A 13,305-nucleotide genomic window follows, 5' to 3' on the forward strand; every position below is an offset into this window, starting at 1 on the left:
TTCCCGAACATTCAAATCCCGACCACTGAGTGGCTTAGAGTTAGGACCCATTAAATCGTTCTAAAGTTGAGTGAATCTAGCCAAAATGTAGATATAACGTTTTCATTACAGCTAAGTATCTCTAATTGTATATCGTGTAGTGATCACCGTCATGTAATTGAGCCCTAATGTGTTGGGTCGGCCGGTAAGTAGGTCTGTAGGCTTTCATTAGTATTAGTACCTACGTACTGTTTTTTGGTGTGTTCTAAATGAAATAGTCAGGGTCACATACAGATAAGTACTTGGGTAACTTTAGTTACCATCGGAATCAAAAAAACTACAGCTATCTCGATAAATCGGAGTTCAGATATTCGGCAAACTTTTAATGGTTTAAAGTCAAACCTTTTACTCGTACTTGACTTGCAAATCTAATGGGTTATAGGGATTTTACCGTGGGAGTTTAGCACTTGGCAAGTGGTGTATGTGTGTTCTTTGCCTACTTCATTCAACATTTTGGAAATTGTGTTCAATTCCTGTAAAATGGGCAGTAAACGTAATAAGTCGACCGCTCGGCATCAAATCCGTATTTTCGATTTAATCTCGTATATTATAATTTAAAAAAATCTGATGATCAGTGAAAAACTGATTAGACCTAAAATGAATTTTATTTCTAGCCAAGAACGGCGGAAAACCTATTCCAGTACGATTTGCAATAATTTTAATGATGATGATGTCCTCCTAGCCCAGTGGTTCTTAACCTTTTTGACATGAGGGACCACTTTGACCAAAGTTGTCTTGCCGGGGACCACCTCATCGGTTTACCTAAATTGGTACTCATTTCTTTATTATTGACCAAAAAAAAAATCTGAATTTTTGGGTCAGTTCTACTTAAAAAAACTTGCCCAAGTAGTTTCCTAATGCGCGAGCGAAGCGAGCGCGAAAATTTTATCGGACTTAAACCAAATATTACGTAAAATGTAGCCCAAATTTACTTAACTTTTTGTTTGTTAACAAATTCAAAAATAAGGGCACATAGTTTCTGAATACGCGAGCGAAGCGAGCGCGAAATTTGTATCGGACTTAAACCAAAAAATACGTAAAATGTAGCCCAAACGTACTTAACGTTTTGTTTGTTGCCAAATGCAAAAATAAGAGCCATAGTATAGTTTCTGAATACGCGAGCGAAGCGAGCGCGAAATTATATCGGACTTAAACCAAATATTACGTAAAATTTAGCCCAAACGTACCTAACTTTTTGTTTGTTGACAAATGCCAAAATAAGGGCATACAGTTTCTGAATAGGCGAGCGAAGCGAGCGCGAAAATTTTATCGGACTTCAACCAAATATTACGTAAAATTTAGCCCAAACGTACTTAACTTTTTTTTTTGTTGACAAATGCAAAAACAAGGGCATACAGTTTCTGAATACGCGAGCGGAGCGAGCGCGAAATTTTAATTATTTTTTAAGACTCAAAACCAAAATTACGTAAAATGTAGCCCAAACATACATTTTCATGAATTAGGGGGGCTTTCATGAATGGCTAGGTACGACACACCCGATATATGTCCATGCGAAAACCCCCGCTCGCAATTATAAGTCGATAAAAATTAAGTTAGATAACGTATAGCAACGTCGCGAAGCTAAGCTTCGCGGACCACTTGGAATGCCTCCAGGGACCACCAGTGGTCCGCGGACCACCGGTTAAGAACCACTGTCCTAGCCGATTATCGGATGCGGCAGCTGTTCTCATGTAAGGAGATCAGCCAACTGCGCAGGACATATTATGGTGCACAAGCATTTGGGCAGACACAGGTGCACTCACTATTCCTTGAATTCCTTCACTCTCATAGTCCAATGGGACGGCAATCCGACACAGCCGGAGAGAGATCGACATTTACGTGCTCTCCGATGCAGAGGTGTATCAATCACCAACTTCTAGGCTGCTTTGTGAAAGTTTCTAAAACCCACAAAGCGATTTCGGCCCGATTCGTGCTCAGCAGCCGCGCTTGTGAGTTGTTTTATTGAAAAAAAAAATCTAATGAAATTCACAACATGCAGGTCAGATCAGACTCAGGGCACTCTGTAAAATTAATTTGTAATGCCTGAAGCACAAGTGAAAAAAACGTAAAAGACCTTCTCAATGGAGCATAAAGAAGTCTCACTAATGGAAAGTTGGTTTAACTTTACCGTGACTAGTACATATAGAAGTACGATAACCTAATTGATTACTTGATATAAGCTGATTTTAAATGTGTAACAAAACCATTAAACAAGACAAATGAAAGTGAGTACTTAAGCTGCTGCTGTAAGTGACGGTTCAGAAAAACTTTATCTAAAAGTCGCGCAGTATTTTAAATATGGTTGTACAAAATGAAAATTCTGATTCAAAATTTTAGTAAAACGAGAGCTCTCAGAACTTGAGTGTCGCTTGACATCGAACAGTGATGACAAAATAAAACGCATGCAATCTCATTTATTATTTATTTTCATTTTAAAAATGATGTTCAGAAACTTTCTACGCTATCGATTTTCTAAAGGCTCTTCTAAATAACCTTTTCCCCGGTGGCTATTCGTACATTTTCGTTCAGCTTCTATTTTGGGCAGTCAGCACCACTACCTTACTGAATGGCTAGTATTTTTATCTGACACTTTTAACCGGTGCTATTCTTGAATGCCTGGATAGACAGCTAAGACCTATGTCTAAGTCAAGGGCTTTGTACAGAAAAGCTTTGAAGTATATAAAAATGTATGTTTATAATATTTTTTCACAATCCAAGATTTGATGTGCTTTAATTTTACGTAGATTTTAATAAACTTATCAAGCAAGTTTCACTGTAAACTGTACTAGATGACAATAACAGCTATCAGATTATTGATGTTCCCTATCACTCTATTAACAATAACATCAGACAAATAACAGTAATTAATCTTACCTCATTACAATAGACGAGTGAAATAAGCTCCGTTATCTAAACAAAGCTATGATATTTACGGCATTCTGTTGTAAATTGAAGCACTAAAGTGCAGTAATTTCATATTTTTAGTTTAAATACGGTTATTAGCTTAATAGTGAACATAGACATAAACAGCGTTCGTGGTTGTGTTAAATTTCATGCTATTTTTCATTTGGATGTTTCTTGTGTGTAAGCTTTTGTTGGCAGGGCCGCCATTTCTAATGTGCCCGACATTTGTGGCGTCGAATTCACTACAAATTACAGCCTACAGGTTTATTCAGTGTTCATACGATTGTGACGCATATATGGACGTGCGTGTAATTCCTGATTTATCATTCTAAGTGAAAGACTCACTTGTCGAGGTAAATAAATCATAATAATATGTTTGAATGAAAATATATGGCGTTGGCTTGATATGGTCGTTGAATACGAATGTAAGATAACTATTCACAAATACTCGTATATATTCATGATATGACAACTTTCTGTTTACGATTATATTATTTGTACCTATATATAATACTACATTTTTTATTGATAATTCTTTCTACATCTACACGAATGCCGACATGGTGGGATTCAAGTAAAACCACTGTAAAATACGACGAATCTAATTGTAATAAAAATGTTCGCTATTTACGTGATAATTTTTGGTGGCTCCAAAGGCAATTCCTGAAATGTTTGAATTACAAACGTGTTTAATTTTTAAACATGAATAAATCTGTCTTTAATAAAATTGTTAAACTAACCTATAAAAATACTGTAATGGACAGAACTTCGTAGAAAATACGTTACCTAACACTAGGCAATTGTTAATTAAAACATTCTTCCAACATTTCCAGTAGGTATGCAAGGATTCTGGAAAAATGTATAAAAACATACCTTTACTGCATCCGCTACTCTTACCAAGTTACGATGTCTCAGGTCGGTTACAAATGACACTCTTTGTGCCGCAAGCGCTTTTACTTGAGAAAATGTGATATTTTAAATTAATGCCTGCAGTAAGATATTCGAATCTAAAGTAATAACTGAAGAAAGCCGACACTTCTGAAGAAATTTGTGTAATTTGTGAATATTGTGACGTCGTCGATCAATCATATTGAAAATTGTATTCATTCTATGCATAAATTCGTTTGCTACCTAAGTAATTTAATGAATCTACTTTCATTTGAGCTGTTTATTGAAAACTGATTTTGACGACCTCTGGATCTCTATAATTAATATAGTCTGCTTATACATAATTTACTTGATTTAGGTATACAACTAATGGCTTAAATAATATCCAAGTAACAAATGATTCTAGACATAGCTAAGTAAATACAAACCATGTATGGTATGACCTCGGAGTGCGCTAAATTCTACTGTTAGGTAATTACTGAAAACAGTTAGATTGGTTATGTACTCTGACATAAATCGAAACTGTTATGCGCTTCAGGCGGTTATGATATCAACCAAAATTATTACCATACGTTATACCTATACCTACATAGTATTTATTTATATGATGGCAATTAAAAATTATGCTATTTGTTTGCTATTTTGCCACTTACAAAACGGTTTATGTATATTGTAAAACCTCTTTTTTTTCGCAAATATTATATCAGATGAGTACCTACTTATAAGTATAATAAGGTATATATTATATCACATCACTTAAATATATAAAAAACAAATCTATATAAAAAGAGTAAGGTATTGAGTCTATTGAAATCAACTGAGCACGAATGCAGACATCCGGCCGCTATAAAAAAAAGAAAAAAACCAAGGAAAAAATATACAGTAAAACCTTTGAAAAGCAACCCAAAGGACCATATTTTTTACCATTCACATAAAAAACTGTCGCGGTAGAAGTACTATAAAGGTGACCAAACTAAGTGTTTTGCACTGTAACTGTGTTATCCAGACATCTATCAATTTCAGATATTTATTTATACATCGTAACGTTACTTTATTATGATGTTTAAAGTAAATTCTTATACATGTATGCCTGCAATCAGTTGTCACATTTTTGCCGTGGTAGTTTATTCTGAATGAGTAGACAGACAAATAATAAATGCTCTCAGGCTTCATCCGATTCTATACTTGTGTAACTACATTTTAGGTTTGAAGAAGAAATCCTAATGTCTTGCTGTCTGAAACATGTTCTTTACTTTACGTTAGTTCTCAAGGACTGGAATGAAGTTTAACGAATCTGAATACTTTTTTGATAAAAGTCTTTTCAGTTGACGTATTTATGTCTGGTCTATTTAAAGAGAGAAAAAGATAGTTTATTTGCTCTATATGTAGTCTCATAGAAATGTTTGCAAAGAATAGAAATAATTTTCGCACGTTTCAGTTCTATATCGCTTTCATAGCTCATTTTATTGTGATTTTAGTTTTTCTTATATTGTGGAAAAAATAATATAATAGGCGCTGTCTAGGACCGAATGTTTCATGCCTACTAAAGGCCTCATTTGGCCAGACCAAAGGCTGTAGTTTATTGGCTGTACATAACAAGCTCCTTCTTTCATAACGGGAAAAAACGCCGCCAGTTACTTATTTTCCTTCTTGCAACATCCCCTTTATTCATAATTACTGACTTTACAACTTACGACAAGAATTTTGAAGAATGGCATTTGATGGTGCCATCAATCATGACTAAAATTGAACTAAAAGAAAGGTTGCTTCCCTACTAAAACAGAGAAACAAAAGGGAAAAGAAAGAAAGTCAATTGAAAAAAAAAACTTTCAACAAAGGAGTATTTAAGCAATCTAAAAGGAACATTTGATAAAAATGCGGGTAAAAGTTGGATAAGTGGGAGCTAGTCGGGCGAGAGCTTCAGCGGGCAATTTTCCCGCGGTACGAATGTCGTGTGGTTCGCCCGCCTTGTTTCGCGCTTACAGTCACAGGGCAGATTGGTAGCCGTGGCGTGTCGAACGCTCGTCTCTGGCCCGCCATCTTATCCACGGTTAACCGGCTTGCGTATACAACAACGCTTATTTTTTTTGTTGTATAAATTAATTCGTTTAACTCGCCAGTGATTGTGCAGTTTAATTTAAAAATATTTATTTATTTTTACTCTAGTGTGACTTTCGCTTTATTATTTAGTTCTGTTACGATTTTATGGTGGTGTTTTAGTAGTGCGAAAGTGCTTCAGAATTCGCTTGTAACTTTAAACTCTTATGATCGTAGGATCTATAAAGTTTTAGTTAAAGGAACTGGACTGAAATACTGGCCGTACCTACTCATCGGATTTTTGTAGGTAATGCAATAATTTTACTATATTTTTAGTAGTCTCTCAAAGGTATAACGAGCACTATGCCTATATCAAATATAGAACAATTTTTTTATTATTCAGTGTGTAACACAGCTTATGATATTTCGACGTAAGTGTTCCCATTTTATTTTTTCCACGGATCTATTAACCGTTTTGGTATTTATTATTTCGAGTGCGATAAAACTTGCGCAATGGGTACCTAACACTTCTGTCTATGAAAAGGTACCATTTTCTCTAGAGTTGAATATGTACTTTTTTTTATCATACTTATGGATTCACAATCAAACAGGTGCTCACATTATTACTTTTATCAAGTGTTTTTATAGAGCGATAATTTCAAATCGATAGGTACTTTTTTATGAAACCGCATTTGAAATATTTATCGCGAGTACTTTTCTCGTTCATTTGCGTCAGATGTATTTATTTGAATTGTAGTAAGGATTTTTGGTAGTAAGAAAAATGAAAATAAACTTCAATAATTACTGTCTCTTTTTGAAACATAAACAAAAGATGCTGTTTATAATATGATCTCGATTAATCTATATCTATACATATAATAAATCTGTAGAAAAGTAATTTTTGTACATTGAAGAAATTGACAAAAAAAATAGCCAGCATGTTAAAGGATAACTAACAGAACCCATTTTTGTCATTTTTGTCTGTTTGTCTGTTTATCTGTTTGTTTGTTCGGGATTCACGTAAAATCTACGAATTCAATGCAGACAATGCTTATATACAAAAATTTTACGTAACTTGGGGTATTATTTAGTTTTTGTTTCATCGAAATCGATTCACTCTATCAAAAGATATGATTAATTTTGTGAATTCAAGATGTAAAATATTACGCCACGCAATCTGTTTGTCAAAACTGTACATTTGAATGTTGTACTTATATTAGTTGATCGGCCTATTAATCTTTACACAGAAAATCACACCTTCATAAGTAACTTCGGAAGAAAAAAAAAATGAAAATTTTGTTTAGCCAAGGTTAAAGTAGCTCCATCCCGTAGTGTAATTTTTCGATAGACATTTCAATAGTGTTTGTCAGTTTGCCGTGCCACATCAAAATCCAATGGCTTGTGTTTAAACACTAACAAAAAAAAGTACCTATTTTACTACCAAAAAAATTCTAAACGGTTACCAAAATGGATAAATGGTCACCAAATAACGTTTACAAAAATATTATTAGGTAAAACCATTTTTTCGTATTTTTAACTACTAAAAAAATATATGGACGCCTTTAAAATACACTTTAGACCAAATATTATATATTGTCACTACTTAGATGTTACCAATTATGTAATACCATGACTCCTAATTTGGTCATTTTTGTTAGACTAAAAAAGCTAACGATCGCTAGAATATTTCCCAAATACCAATTAATATACTGGGGTTCCCAAACGTACGTCGCTTATTATATGAATTTGTGTGTAACTCAGTAGTAAAATGTAAGCACGCAACATGCAGCAAGCATGGCTTCTGTCACGGCTCCGGCACTGCGGGGCTCCGGCGGTCCCATGCGAGCTTACGTCGCAGATGGTTTTCACGCTCACCACCGCAGCTTCGGCTTGCTGGCCGGCTCCGCCGGCCAGCCTCAGCCGCGGCGGCGAGCGCTGAAACTACCTGCGCCTCAGCTCGCAGGCCGCCTCGCCCCTCCGCGCCTACGCGGTTTTGAATTGCACTCTAGGGGTAGGGCAGACAAGACTACGTGGAGTCGGTTTTAATATGTAAACTTAATCCTAGAAGAAATGAGGATCTGTCTCTCGCAAGCGCTGCTAAGCGTGAGGTAGGTAGGTAATGTAGGTTTCTGTAGCTTTAAGAACAAGCCCAGATACAAAGTGCAGATAAGAAATGGGAGCTTTCTCGATTTAATACCATACACACGTAAAATGCTTTGTGCGTCTGAAAACGAACAAATTGCGCGTCGCATACCAGAGACATGCTTACTTTCAACTTCTGATCGCAAATACACTGGTCACGATTACGAACAGTCTCAGTAAGACCCGAGACAAGTCTAAAAAAACACCTTTTATATAAAACTACGTTTGATGTCATTCAATCACAAAGACAGAATTGTTTTCTGTTGCAAATCCTATCCACCTGTATCCTATCCTAATCCAGCATGCATTGCAGGTGTGCATTGCACAAAAACCAATGGTATCCTATTCGAGAAGTCAAAAGAGTCGACCTGCCAACGTCAGCTTCTGCGCTAAGCAAGTGTTCTTAATAGTACCATCAGAATTACATTCATCGTTGAATGAGGTGAATAAATTTTCAGAAACCACAATAACAGTGCCAAAGCATATGATCGCTTCATAGAGCTCTGATTGGCCCCAGTCACCTGGGGCCACCCAAGTCAGGTCTGATTTGTTCGTTCATCAGATCTTTGAAAGTGTTTCGGTGGATACTGTCGTCCTGTGTGACACAAAATATGGTATATAAACGTCTTCCGCAAGAGCGAAATTTTCCCGGTGTGCGGTAGTGACGCACAGTATACAACACTTATGTTTCTTTCGATTTGCTGGCGTTCACGCAGCGCGCTCGCGACGCCCGCGCTACTCACACGCCCGAGGATCGCGCACGCCTAATGTGGGGTCAGCCTTACCATAGTGAGTAAGTGCACAGAAAATCCCCGTCATACAAGTGTTTCTCCCCAGTAGTGAAACTATCCTACCCTATGCGCCTGCTGATGATGATGACTCATTTTATCATCCATCCAGCTATTCCCCAACTATGTTGGTGTTGGCTTCCAGTCACCGAATCTGTTTGAGTACCAATATTTAGCTTGGAGCGACTACCTATCTACCTATCTTCAATCCAGTCAACTCCACAAGCCGATATCCATGGTAAGACTGACAGACTTTCTGGCTTCTGATTAGTCGCAGCAGCTGCAGAAAATGTACAAATGACAGCTTTGTCAGACTCAAAGCATATAGACATAGATTATAACTGTTTCCTGTGAAAATTACTTACGCACCATACGTAATAATTTTCCAAATTGGCTGACTGGATCCAGAGATATTCACAACGTCACAAACTTTACTTCTTTTGTTTAGATAAATAATAAATGGTCACATCCACAACACAACCTTGATCAATGAATCTATGCGACTGCTAAGTGCTAATCCTAATTATACTGTGACGTGAAAGAGTGCACCTACGGGATAAGTAGATAGTATTTTGACTATTCTATATTGCCCACGCAGACGAAGTTGCGGGCAACAGTTAGTAGTAAATAAATGTGTTGGTATATTCAGGCGTACACAATTTTAGTAAAAAAATACGTATTTTCACATAATTGAAATAATTACATTTTTAAACTTCATTTAATCTCAAATATGTCTAACTATTGAAAAGCTTCAGTGCTTGTGATTTTCATTAAAACTTTCCAACAGAAAGCTCTATTGAATCAATTTGTTCGTTTACATTATGCTGGTCATAATGAAAATTTTGCAACATGATTTGCTTAATATTTGATTACTGAAAGCAAACTCTGGGTGACACGCGTCGAACACAATTTGCATTGTATTACACATGGCGCGCTCACTAAATTTCAGGCTGCTGTAGCAAATTAAACCAAAACCAAGTCTGAAATTGCGCTTTTCATCTATTTCTAATTTCTATTTAACGACATTTATATTAGTGTCAAGTAATATCGTGTAAGAATCTCTTTAATATACGTGATAGCTAAAATATACGTACATGTTATTATGTGATAAAACGATAACAGTCATGTTTTCAAATAAAACTGCTTATAATTACTGTGCTGACATTTTTACGATCGCAGTGTACATGATATAAAAATGGATTTCGTATTTTATTTAAAACTTTATTTTTATTTATTTCAAGTATCTATACTATAGGTAATTTTCTAAAATCTGTTATCTCCTCCTATCTCTACATTTTTGATTTTGCTTTAAATATGTACGAGTATAGTTCGTGCAAATCTAGATTTTCTTTTGTCAAAATAAAATTGAGAATTTTTTGAAAAATATTTTCTTCCTATTTTCATACAAACGAAGACTTTATTTAAACATCCATAGTTTGGCAAATATTTGACAAATAAATGTCTTGTAAAACCGTCTAAAGCTTTTAGTCTCAAATAATTATTTTAATGTTTCTCATTCAAATTAAGAGTTGGTTTTACTTTGTTTCATCTTACTCAGTCTCTTCAGATAGTTCTTTAAAGTTGTTAAATAATTTTAAAGCGCTCCTTTTAATATTATTAGGTAATAATAATGTTTGAACGTGTAGTAGTAATGCCAACGATGCTGACTAAACCTTTATGAGGGTGCTATGTACCTAGGCACTGTCATTAAAAAGACTCGCTAATTTTAGAAGATTATGTTAGCACGTTGTGTTACAGCAGTATTTAAGTGCTCTCATACATTTTTATACTTTTATTTTTAGGAAATCTTAATATTTCATTCGGTCTAGAAACATACAATTATTCGATATTCTTTTATCAGTGGTCTAGTAGTTGCGTAGCAAGATTTTTGTACAAGGTTTGAGTTCGATTCCCAGATCGGATCAAAATGGGTTGGTGAACAGCCGTGCATCGGAGAGCACGTTAACGTCGTTCCTGATCTTTTTCCGATCGTGTCGGATTGCCGTCCCAAAGGACCATGAGAGTATGAAAGTAAAAAGGAATAGGGTGTAGGTACCGTTGTCTCCGCAAATGATTAGAAAGAATAGCCGCCGTAGCCGATAATCGGTCGTGGCACCATTATTATTTTATGTAGGTATAGGTAAGCCTGTTAGGATTTTTCAGACTTGAATAAAACTTTTTAAAAAGTGAATAGAGATTTCTATACCTGCTTTGCCATCCATATGCAAGCTTCAATATTGAAAGGCATTTTTACAATGTCTGACTACGTGTGTATCTAGAACTAATCTTTTTCCTCACCTTCGTGTTATGACCTTACTAGGCACAATGTGCTTTTTTCATGTCATGCTCCTCATAATGATGTTTTCATCGACCTTCTTGACCCTACCTATTTTCTATTAGTGGCATGTTACAAAACATATCGACCACATAAATGCAAATTGATTTTGGCAAGCTGTAACCGTAATATCTACTATGATCAAATCAATAAAGCGTAACTATGTGGCAATATAGATACCTACAGATTACCTATGCTAATGTTTTCTATAGATGACGGCTCTTTAAATGGCTCTAATAAGTTTGAGCATCTGATGCCCATATATGGAGCCTATTTATCACATTCACAGGATATTCTACTTACGTGCTAATATAAAGGTGGAAATTGTTGTTAAATATTATGTTCGATAATAAAAACCAATTAGGTACATACGCAATCGGCTACAAAAAAAAATTGCTACTGAATCTGAACACGCTTTTGTGTGGTAATTGAAACAAACTTCGAAGATTTACGGTCTTATTTGCATAGATTTCGGATAATTTACATACAGTGAAATATAAATTTTTGCTTATGATTTAGTATTCAAGTTTTTCGGGGTTTCAAAGTTTTCAAATTGAAGGTGTTTTATGAGGTATGTGTTTTTATCGAGACTGAAATAAACAGATTGTGACTTGACTCGGTTCTGACGTTGATTAATTGTTATGAGCGCGCCGCGTTGCCGCCCGTGGTGTACAAAGGTACCTACACCATGTAAATTACGTATGATGCTTAGATAGCGGCGGCTGTTAATAAACAAGGACATACAATTTTGATACCCTGTTTGTCGTGAATGCGTTTGTAGAGAGAGAGGTTTTGTAATCCATTTCCAGACTTTTCTTTCGGGCGGTAATCAAGAAACCTTCAAAAAGATCTATAAAAAGCTTTTATCAAATGTTGAGATGGTTGTACGATTTCAAGGATTACGTTCTTGTAGTGATAGGATTTCTTTAACTAGACATAGGTATATATGTCTAGTTGCATATCTAGTATACCTGCGTGTGTTTACTGCAATGCTTGTGAATCTTATTGAATCCAAAACAGATTTTTTTTAAGGATGACACTTCTAACATTAATTACACCACATTGTACTATAAACTAAGGCAGAACTATCGAAATAAGTTTTATTTATTTATTTTATTTATTTATTTATTCATCTCAAAGTTACTATGCCTTTACAGCAGTGGTTCTTAACCGGTGGTCCTCGGACCACTGGTGGTCCCTGGAGGCATTCCAAGTGGTCCGCGAAGCTTAGCTTCGCGACGTTGCTATAGGTTATCTAACTTAATTTTTATCGACTTATAATTGCGAGCGGGGACGTTCACATGGACGTCTATCGGGTGTGTCGTACCTAGCCCATTCATGAAAATGTATGTTTGGGCTACATTTTACGTAATTTTGGTTTTGAGTCTTAAAAAATAATTAAAATTTCGCGCTCGCTTCGCTCGCGTATTCAGCAACTATATGCCCTTGTTTTGGCATTTGTTAACAAACAAAAAGTTAAGTACGTTTGGGCTAAATTTTACGTAATATTTGGTTTAAGTCCGATACAATTTCGCGCTCGCTTCGCTCGCGCATTCGGAAACTATATTATGGCCCTTATTTTTGCATTTGTCAACAAACAAAAAGTTAAGTACGTTTGGGCTACATTTCACGTAATATTTGATTTAAGTCCGATAAAAATTTCGCGCTCGCTTCGCTCGCGCATTTGGAAACTACGTAGACAAGTTTTTGTTTATTTGCATTTGCTTACCTACACAACTGCCGCCATGCGTTCAGCTTTGAGTAGAACTGACCCAAAAATTCAGTTTTTTTTTGATAAATAATAAAGAAATGAGTGCTAATTTAGGTAAACTGATGAGGTGGTCCCCGGCAAGACAAACTTTAGTTAAGTGGTCCCTCATGTCAAAAAGGTTAAGAACCACTGCTTTACAGACTTAAATCTAATGCGACATAGTACCTACCTACTTACAATTAATATCTCCTTAACTAAATCTTAACTACACAGTACAAAATAACTACTAATCCTTACATACTACACAGTAAGTGGCCCTTGTGAATTCGCTCAGTGTACAGTTAAATATGTCGATGTGGTCAGCCACCGTGTTGAGAGTGCGCAGCGCGCGAGTGAGCGGTGCGCGCTGCAGCAAGTTAGTGCGCGCGCGCGGCACCACCAGCAGCCGCGGCCTGCGCCGC

General features: G+C 36.0%; 1 protein-coding gene across 1 annotated transcript in view; it reads left to right on the plus strand.

The window, feature by feature from the left end:
- Positions 1 to 5,767: 5,767 nt before the first annotated feature.
- The window catches only part of LOC110375244 (RYamide receptor), an 89,769-nt gene continuing 82,231 nt past the window's right edge, over positions 5,768 to 13,305 (plus strand). Inside the window, exon 1 of the mRNA XM_049838852.2 lies at positions 5,768 to 6,175. The gene's annotated coding sequence lies outside the window, so the exon portion shown is untranslated. The remainder of the gene's footprint in view (positions 6,176 to 13,305) is intronic.

This window comes from Helicoverpa armigera, chromosome 12 (assembly GCF_030705265.1).
Source record: "Helicoverpa armigera isolate CAAS_96S chromosome 12, ASM3070526v1, whole genome shotgun sequence".
In the NCBI taxonomy this organism is placed as follows: Eukaryota; Metazoa; Arthropoda; class Insecta; order Lepidoptera; family Noctuidae; genus Helicoverpa; species Helicoverpa armigera.